The 8,290-nt window shown below is 40.0% G+C and overlaps 1 long non-coding RNA gene across 1 annotated transcript; it reads left to right on the forward strand.

The window, feature by feature from the left end:
* Window positions 1-23: 23 nt before the first annotated feature.
* Window positions 24-7,427, forward strand: LOC118800642. Its single transcript, XR_005006268.1, has 2 exons — window positions 24-1,165; window positions 1,355-7,427. It is a non-coding gene; the product is annotated as an uncharacterized LOC118800642 (long non-coding RNA).
* The last annotated feature ends 863 nt before the right edge of the window (window positions 7,428-8,290 follow it).

Genomic DNA, 8,290 nt, shown 5'->3' on the forward strand with positions numbered 1-8,290 from the left:
CCCTGCTGCTCCTGTCCATTCCAACCCTTCATGCTCCTCCTCTCTACGCAGCCTGCACTCCATTCCTTCCTCGTCTTTCGCTTCAACTATCCTGACCACCCTTCCCCATCCTGATTCATTTTCTTCTCTGTCACTGGACACAGCTACAGATGTTTTCCTGTCTTCACTCTCATCTGCAATTAACTTTGTGTTCTCTCTCCTCCAGATCTTCCCCACCTGCCCCCTGGCTGACAGGTGTCCTGTGCAGCAACCGGCAAGAACTAAGGAAGGCTGAGAGAAGGTGGAGGAAATCCCAGCTCGACCTGGATCTTCGCTCCTATCAATCTTTCCTTTCCAAGTTCTCACTCGAAGTTACTGCTGCAAAGTCATCTTTCTACAGAGGGAAACGGGCAGCATCAGCATCTGATCCACGCAAGTTCTTTAGCATTTTCTCCTCTCTCCTCAACCCTCCTCCTCCCCCTCCACCCTCTTCTCTCACTCCTGAGGATTTTATCACCTTCTTTGAGGAGAAGGTTGATAGAATCCACCAGTCTTTTCCCTCTGTCCCCACTCCTTCCACTAGACCTCCTCCTCTCGTTCTCAATCCCTTAAACTGTTTTTCTTCTCTTTCCACAGATGTCCTTCAACTGATCAAATCCAGTAACCCAACCACTTGATCCCATCCCATCTGCACTGTTCCAGTCAATCTCCAAGGATCTACTGCCCTTCATCACTTTTCTCTTTAACAAGTCCTTGTCAACAGGTGAAGTTCCATCCTCTTTCAAGACTGCAAGATTCCTTCCCATCCTGAAGAAGCCCATGCTTGACAGCACCGATGTCAACAACTACAGACCGGTATCACTACAGACATTCTTTCCTTTCAAAAAATCTTGAACGTGCAGTCTATAATCAACTGTCTCTCTTTCTCACACAGAACCAGCTCCAGGACCCCAACCAGTCTGGCTTCAAACCAGCGCACTCAACAGAAACTGTTCTTATAGCAGTGACTGAGAAGCTCCAGTCAGCAAGATCAGCCAAACTGTCATCTGTCCTGATTCTTCTTGACCTCTCAGCAGCTTTTGACATGGTCAACCATACAATCCTTCTGGACGTCCTCACCAACCTTGGAATCACTGGCTCTGCGTGGAAGTGGTTCAAATCCTATCTGGAGGATCGCTTTTATCAGGTAACATAGGGTCCACATCCTCTCCATGTAGGCTCTCCACTGGTGTCCCACAAGGCTCGGTGCTGGGTCCTCTTCTCTCTTCTTTTTACACTAGCTCTCTTGGTGATGTAATATCCTCTCATGGCGTCTCATCACTGTTATGCTGATGACACTCAACTAATGCTTTCTTTCTCATCCTCTGACGCACAGGTTTCCAGTTGCATCTCGGCATGTCTGACTGACATCTCTTCACGGATGGCAGCTCACCACCTGAAGCTCAATCCTAGCAAGACTGAGCTGCTATTCATCCCTGCAACTACAGGTCCTCATCATGATCTTGCCATCTCATTGGTTGTTTATAAAGGTGTAATAACCTGGACAATTATTTTATTGTGTTTGTTAAGCACTAATGACTCCTCTGTAATAAACTCATGAACAGAAGCAGAAACAGTTCTGTTCAAGTCTATTTGATGACACTGTATTCAAACAAACATTCATCACCCTGTTTTATCTTTCAGTAAATAAAAGAACCTTAAATCTTACTTTAGACAGGAATGAACAGAATAAAATATAAAAACAGTACTGACTGATTTAACAGTATTAATGAGCTTTACAGCTCCTCTTTTTTTCCCCCAGTGTGCACTGTGGGTGTGTTTGTGCTGACAGTAAAGGATATCTGTGTTATTCTGTTCAGATTGGGGGAGTCAGAGTGCAGTTCTGGAGGAACACAGCACTGCAGAGTTTAGTCTCAGTTTAACTCAGGAGTTAAAGTGGGAGGATTAGAGCTACACTGGTAACAACAATTCACACTTATATTAACACAACTTTTCATGCTTTATTGACTCAACCCAGATTTCCCAGTGTTCACACAACATGTATATACAGTCATGTGCAAAAGTTTGGGCACCCCAGTCAAATTACATGTTTTGTTGGTTTTCTAAGTGAAAATAAGTTAACACATCCCGTACAGAACAAAAACACTTCTACACATTTTAATATGCAGCTATTGTTTATTTGCTGAATTAAACATATTAGGAAAAAAATAAAACATAACATGTTGCCTGTGTGAACTGGTTATTCAAAATAACCAGTAACCTAAATGTGTCTTCTGAGTTTTATATGTAAAGTTGATAACGGTAAAATAATGGAAAATTTGTAAACTGCATTTTGTTTGGAAACTATTTTGTCTCACAACACCCTGCATATACACCACAAAATGTATTTTCCAAAAGGTTTAAGACCAAAACATTCTCAAAACTATCATAAAACAATGTCTTAGGCATCAGACAGAGGATTTGTAAACATTTCATGTAATAACTTTCTGATACCTTAAACTCTTTAGATGTCTGGTTGCTATCACCGCCACTGTTTGGTAAGTTTCTTTAGAATGGAGCATTTCACATCACACTTCTCTGAACTTCTCTGTGTAAGTCTTAACCAGTTAATTTTACAGAAATTTTGAAAAATCTGTGACACTACAGATGACTTTAGAGACTCTGATCTACTCTAACATGTATTTTTAAATAGAGAATAATGTTCATTTGTGAAATCATTACACATCACTCATTATTTTACGACATTGTTTTTTTCTTTTTCCTGAGCACAGAATCAGAAATCTGAAGAATCCAAACCTGTCTCAAAAATCAGGGAGCAAGCTGGAGAATTGAGCTTTATTTCTTGTGCGCAGGTGCAAGACATTTAGCCAGCAAAACAATGGACTGACACTGTTTGATAGCTGGACTAATGTCAAGATTGGGCCCAGCCTATACATGACAAGTGACAGGTGTGACAGATATGACCATGTAGGGATAAACGAAAATGATAAAGACAGAATGTTCTAAACACAATCACAGTACAGGCACACACAATACTGAACCTAATGACATATAATACAGCACTGAACACATTACACAGAAGTACATTCCTTCAAATCATAATGTCTCTTTTATAAAGGAGAGAATCACAAGATAATCACTTTCACGATTTCAGAAAAATCATAATGTTTCTTTCTGCTGCTCTCATTGCATTCACTGTTGAAAACTGTAAATAATCTATTCAGTCTTTGATACGGGTGAGATGATCAGTGGAGCTGAGTTTTCACCTCCATCATTTAGACCAGGGCTGAAGTATGGATAGAGTTTCTCAGTGAAAGACTGACCAGTGAAAGAGTAGATATGAGATCTGGACTCCACATCATAAAAGGAGACCAGACCCTCCTCATAATCCACAAACACTCCCACCTTCTGGGGCTTCTCTTTTAGGGAGAGGGAGATGCATGGAAACTCATTAGCATCAAACTTATTCCCATTCCTCATCCACACAGTCCAGAATCCTTTCTGTGGGCTCAATGTAATCTTCCCCTTCCTGTTAATGGACTCTCTGACCAATCCTAAATCCCAGTTAATCTTTTCCCTGACCTGCACCTCATAGTAAAATCTCCCGGAGGAGAATCCCTCCTTTCCCAGGACATTGACACATGAATCAAACCTCTTTGGATTGTCAGGGAGATTCCGTTTTGTGTCTCCACATCTCACCTGTTTTCCAGCATCAGACAGGATGAGATCAGGATGAGCTGTATCAGCATCCAGAGTCACATCCACTGAGAGAAACACACAGTGTGTGATATGAATATACAGATAATAAATGAATTTATTATCCAGTGAATCATGCTGAGTATTGAGTACTTTAGAATGATTTAGAGAAAAATAAAATAAATTTTGTAAAGAACTATAAGGAATAACACTTCGAGCTACACTAAGGCCAGTGGTGTGATGGTGATGATAATAATAAAATAAGATATAATAGCATATTGTCACAGTTCCCTACATTCCCACTGTCTCTGCCTCCCAGCCTCCAGACTCCATTACCCAGAACCCCACTCCAGATCACATGACCATTGATCTCCCTAGCATGACCATTTACTACATACACCTATTCCTTGTTCCATAAGCTTGTTAGTTTGGTATATAAGCCCGGGCTTTAGCTTAGTCTCATTGTGAAGTATTGCCTTTGTTTACAGAGACTTACTGAGCTGTCCATCTGCCTGTTTGCCTTATTATTTATGACCTTTGCTTTGTGTTTCGACTTTGTCTTTTGCCCTGCCCTGTCAGTATTGTTGGGCTTTCTGGTTTGACCTTGTTTCTGATTTTGGACATTGCTTTCTGGACTCTTCTTATGGTTACTGTTTTCATGTTTTGACTTTTGACCTTGGACTGGCTGACCTTGACTTTGGTTCGTCCATTTGTTAATAAACCTATTTTACTGACCTATAGTCTGCGAGCGTCTGAATTCTGTCTGAGCCTGACACATATCAAATAATAAAGAGATAAAAAAACTGTACCTGCAAACTGCTGAATCCTCTTCAGTTCTGTTGAGACTAATTACAATAATAATCATAGTTATTAGATTTTAAAGCGTTGATTCTAATGTTAGACTTAAATTTCAAAGCTATAAACTTAACAGACACAAAACCTCTTTTAAGTTCATCAGTTATATTCCATATAGCATCTAAAAAAGATTCTTCCACAGACTTCTGTCTGAAAAATATGTACAATACAAACATTTCTCACCTGATTCTCTGATCTTCTCATCCAGACTCTTCTGAAGTTCAGATAGAGCATTCCTCACAGTCTCGACACTCAGATGAGGGTCAGTACTGATGTCAGTCCAGTTCTTGGTGTGTGGAGGTCTGCACAGTGATGGGTAAATCTACAGTCCAGCAGGAGAGAGGAGAAATCGCTCAGCATGGGCAGTGTTGTTGTTTGATGTGCTGCATTGTCACTGAGCAGATAGAGGGACACTGACCTGTAGGAGGTGGAGGTGGTCCTCAGTGTGGGAGAGCTGCTCCAGCTCAGTGTCTCTCCTCTTCAGCTCAGTGATTTCCTGCTCCAGCTCTTTAATGAGGTCTTCAGCCTGCCTCTCTGCTGCTTTCTGCTTCTCCTCCATCACCTCAAGCAGCTCAGCCTGGCTTCTTTCAATGGAGCGCATCAGAGCAGTGAGGACTTCAACACTGTCTGCTTTCTCTTTCTTTGTGTTTCTCTGATGGAGGAACAACTTTACACTTTAATCACAAGTCAAATCTGCAGACTGAAATAGTTATAACAAATGATGTTTAACTCACTTTTCTGAGCTCTACTGAGTGTTTGATGTCTTTGATCTTCTTCAGTCTGTCTTGGATCATCTGCTGCACCTCTGACTGTGTCTTTTCCAGTTGTGACTGTGAGCAGAGAGGAAAACAATTTTTATTTTCATAGATCAAAGGTAAAATACTTGTAGAATGTTTTGCTTTTTTATCCTAATTTCATTGAAATTATTATTTTTTTTTAACTTTAGCTCTTAATTGGGATGTTTCATTGTCTAAAGTTACTCCCACCTTTATCTCTCCACTCTCCTGCTCTATAGGAACCGTGTTATGATTCCTGTGATCTCCTTCAGTGCAAAATTTACACAAACACATCTGGTCATCTCTACAGAACAGCTCCAGGGGTCTCTCATGCTTCTGGCGTATGTAGCCCTCGAGGTTCTCCACTGGGTTTATTAGCCTGTGTTTCTTAAGTCGTGGAACATTATAATGAAGCTCTAAATGAGACTTACAAAAAGTCACAACACAATTCAGACAGGTTTTCAGGGCTTTCTGCTTCACTCCAGTGCAGGCATCACAAAGAACCTCAGGTTTATTCAGATCACTTTTCTTCTTGAAGTGATCTACAACCTCTCTGAAGGCTGTATTGATCTTGAGTTCTGGTCTCTTGGTGAATTCCTCTTTACAGAATGGACAGTGACACTGCTCACTGTCACCCCAGCATGTTTTAATGCATTTCATGCAGAAATTGTGTCCAGATGGAGTGGAGACTGGATCAGTGAACACATCCAGACAGATAGAACACAGGAACTGATCTTCAGACAGGAGACCACTGGAGTCAGGAGCAACTGTGGATGAATGAAACAGTACAGTAATTTACTGTATGAATTATCTAAGCACATTTTTCATACCGATTGTGGAACTGACATCAATCTCCTGCACTGAGCACAACACTGACTTTATACTGCTGCTGTATTGACTTGACTGAGATTGTTTAACCCTCAACATGACACTAAGAATGTGAACAACATTTCATTCTACAGTTAATAATCTGTTTTTACTTTGATTTTACTGTACTGATATTGATAATATCAAAGTTAAGGTCATCCTGACAAAAAGAGATATTTTAGTCATGTATATGTGAGCTGTGTAAACTTACAGTCCTGTCGTTCCTCCATGCTGCTCATTCCTCTGCCTGCTCTCGCTTGTTGTGATGAAGATTCAGCCATTTTCTTCCTCCTCCTGTTTAACACCTTTCAGTAAGAAATCACATCACTCAGCTCACACATTTAACACAACACACCTGCCTGCTGCCTTAAACTCACTCAAACAAGTATTATATCAAGTACGTCCACACAGACAGAGACGCTGGAGGTCCTGAGATGACACTGTTCTGTATCTGCAGACTGTAAAAGCTCTTTTCCTCTTTATACTGACCATCATCACAGCTCTCAGCTCAGTGATATCATTCACAGTTTCTCACTGTCTGCTCTGTCTGAATGAGGGTTTTTGCTCCACTCTGCTTTAACCAGTTAACACAACAACCTTTCAACCTGTTTTACAGCTCAGCTTACAAGCTCCATCAGAGAACATCAAATATTATTCCTCTTGTTTGAGACAATAAACACATTGTATTCAACATCAGTATTCCAGCTGTTGATCTGATCACTTTCTCAGTGTTAAACGTTTCATCTGACTTTGTTTACTCATGTAGTTCACCATGATGAAGCTCACACTGACTAAACCTCTGATCTATGAATCTTTCACTGAAGTACATACCTTTATTTTTCTCTGTCCTTTTCTTGGAGAGTCAGAACTGTCTGTGTTTGAACTCTTCTCAGAGTTTCTGAATATCCAGCAGTTCAAATCAGCACTTATTGTGAAGAAGAATGTCGTTTTTCAGTTTGAACTTCCTGATTCATTCAGTTTCACTTTCACCTGCCAAATGTGATGCCACTTCCCTGTTTATCTGTTATTAGTACTGGATTGGATTAAGATGACAACAGTTTAATTCTCAACATAATGATAATAATTGAATTGTGGAATATTTTAGAAATAGTTGTGAATGTAATGTTTTATTAATAAGTAAACATTATAAATGTAATTCACTGTTTGAGACCGTATCTCACTCTTTTACTGCTTCAGTGCAATTAGCATCACTGAATTAAGCTTTTCTAAAAGGAGTTTATATTCAGGGATTGGAAAACAGAAATAAGACATGAACAATGTGCACCTTTGACTGAACTGAAACACATTTACAGACTCAGCTAATACAGGTGAGTCAGATTAGTTTGAGTGTCAGTTACCAGAACACGTCAATGATCAGAGAGTTCTATCAGCACTTTCATATGTGAGTTTTCACATCAACAGGAGACACAAACAGAGTCCAAAGAGGACAAATAGTCAGTTTCTTCTACTTAAAAAGTGTGTGTGTCAGGAGCGAGAGGGAGTACACAGCATGAGGTTTAATGTCTGGAGGGGTTTGAGACTGTAAAAAATTTGGGAACTACTGAACTAGAATTAAACAAACTTTTAGTTACGCTACCTGATGTATGCAAACGATAGTGCCTAATTCAGAATGTGGTTCAAACTGAAACAACTTGAACATGAGTGTGTGGAGCTGAACTGCTGTAGGCTGCAGAGGTGGATGGATATGTGTAAATGCATTGTTTTTGTGACATCATGAAAAATGAACTTAAAAAGGTTGTTTTGTTTTTTTTTCATTTTAGTTTCCTACGACAAACCCTTATTTCAATTTTCCATGATAAGACTCTATGTTTCAACTGTATCTGAACGTGAGATGTGATTACATCACTGTTAAGTCTATTGGCATATTAGAAAGCAGCCAGTAGGTGGAGCCATTGTCCAGTAAAAGAAACATACGTTAGATTCTATTTCCTCATAGCAGGTTTTAGACTTTTCTGAATCGGTGTTAATCAGTGTGCTGTAACATCATTTTTTTCTCAGTAAGAGTTGAATTTATGTGTGTCTGTGTGTCTCGTGTAGCCTCACCAAAGAGCATCTTGAAGAGACTAAAAAAACTGGACCAAGACTTCCAGGACTTA

This window comes from Colossoma macropomum, unplaced genomic scaffold, assembly GCF_904425465.1.
Source record: "Colossoma macropomum unplaced genomic scaffold, Colossoma_macropomum, whole genome shotgun sequence".
NCBI classification, from domain to species: Eukaryota; Metazoa; Chordata; class Actinopteri; order Characiformes; family Serrasalmidae; genus Colossoma; species Colossoma macropomum.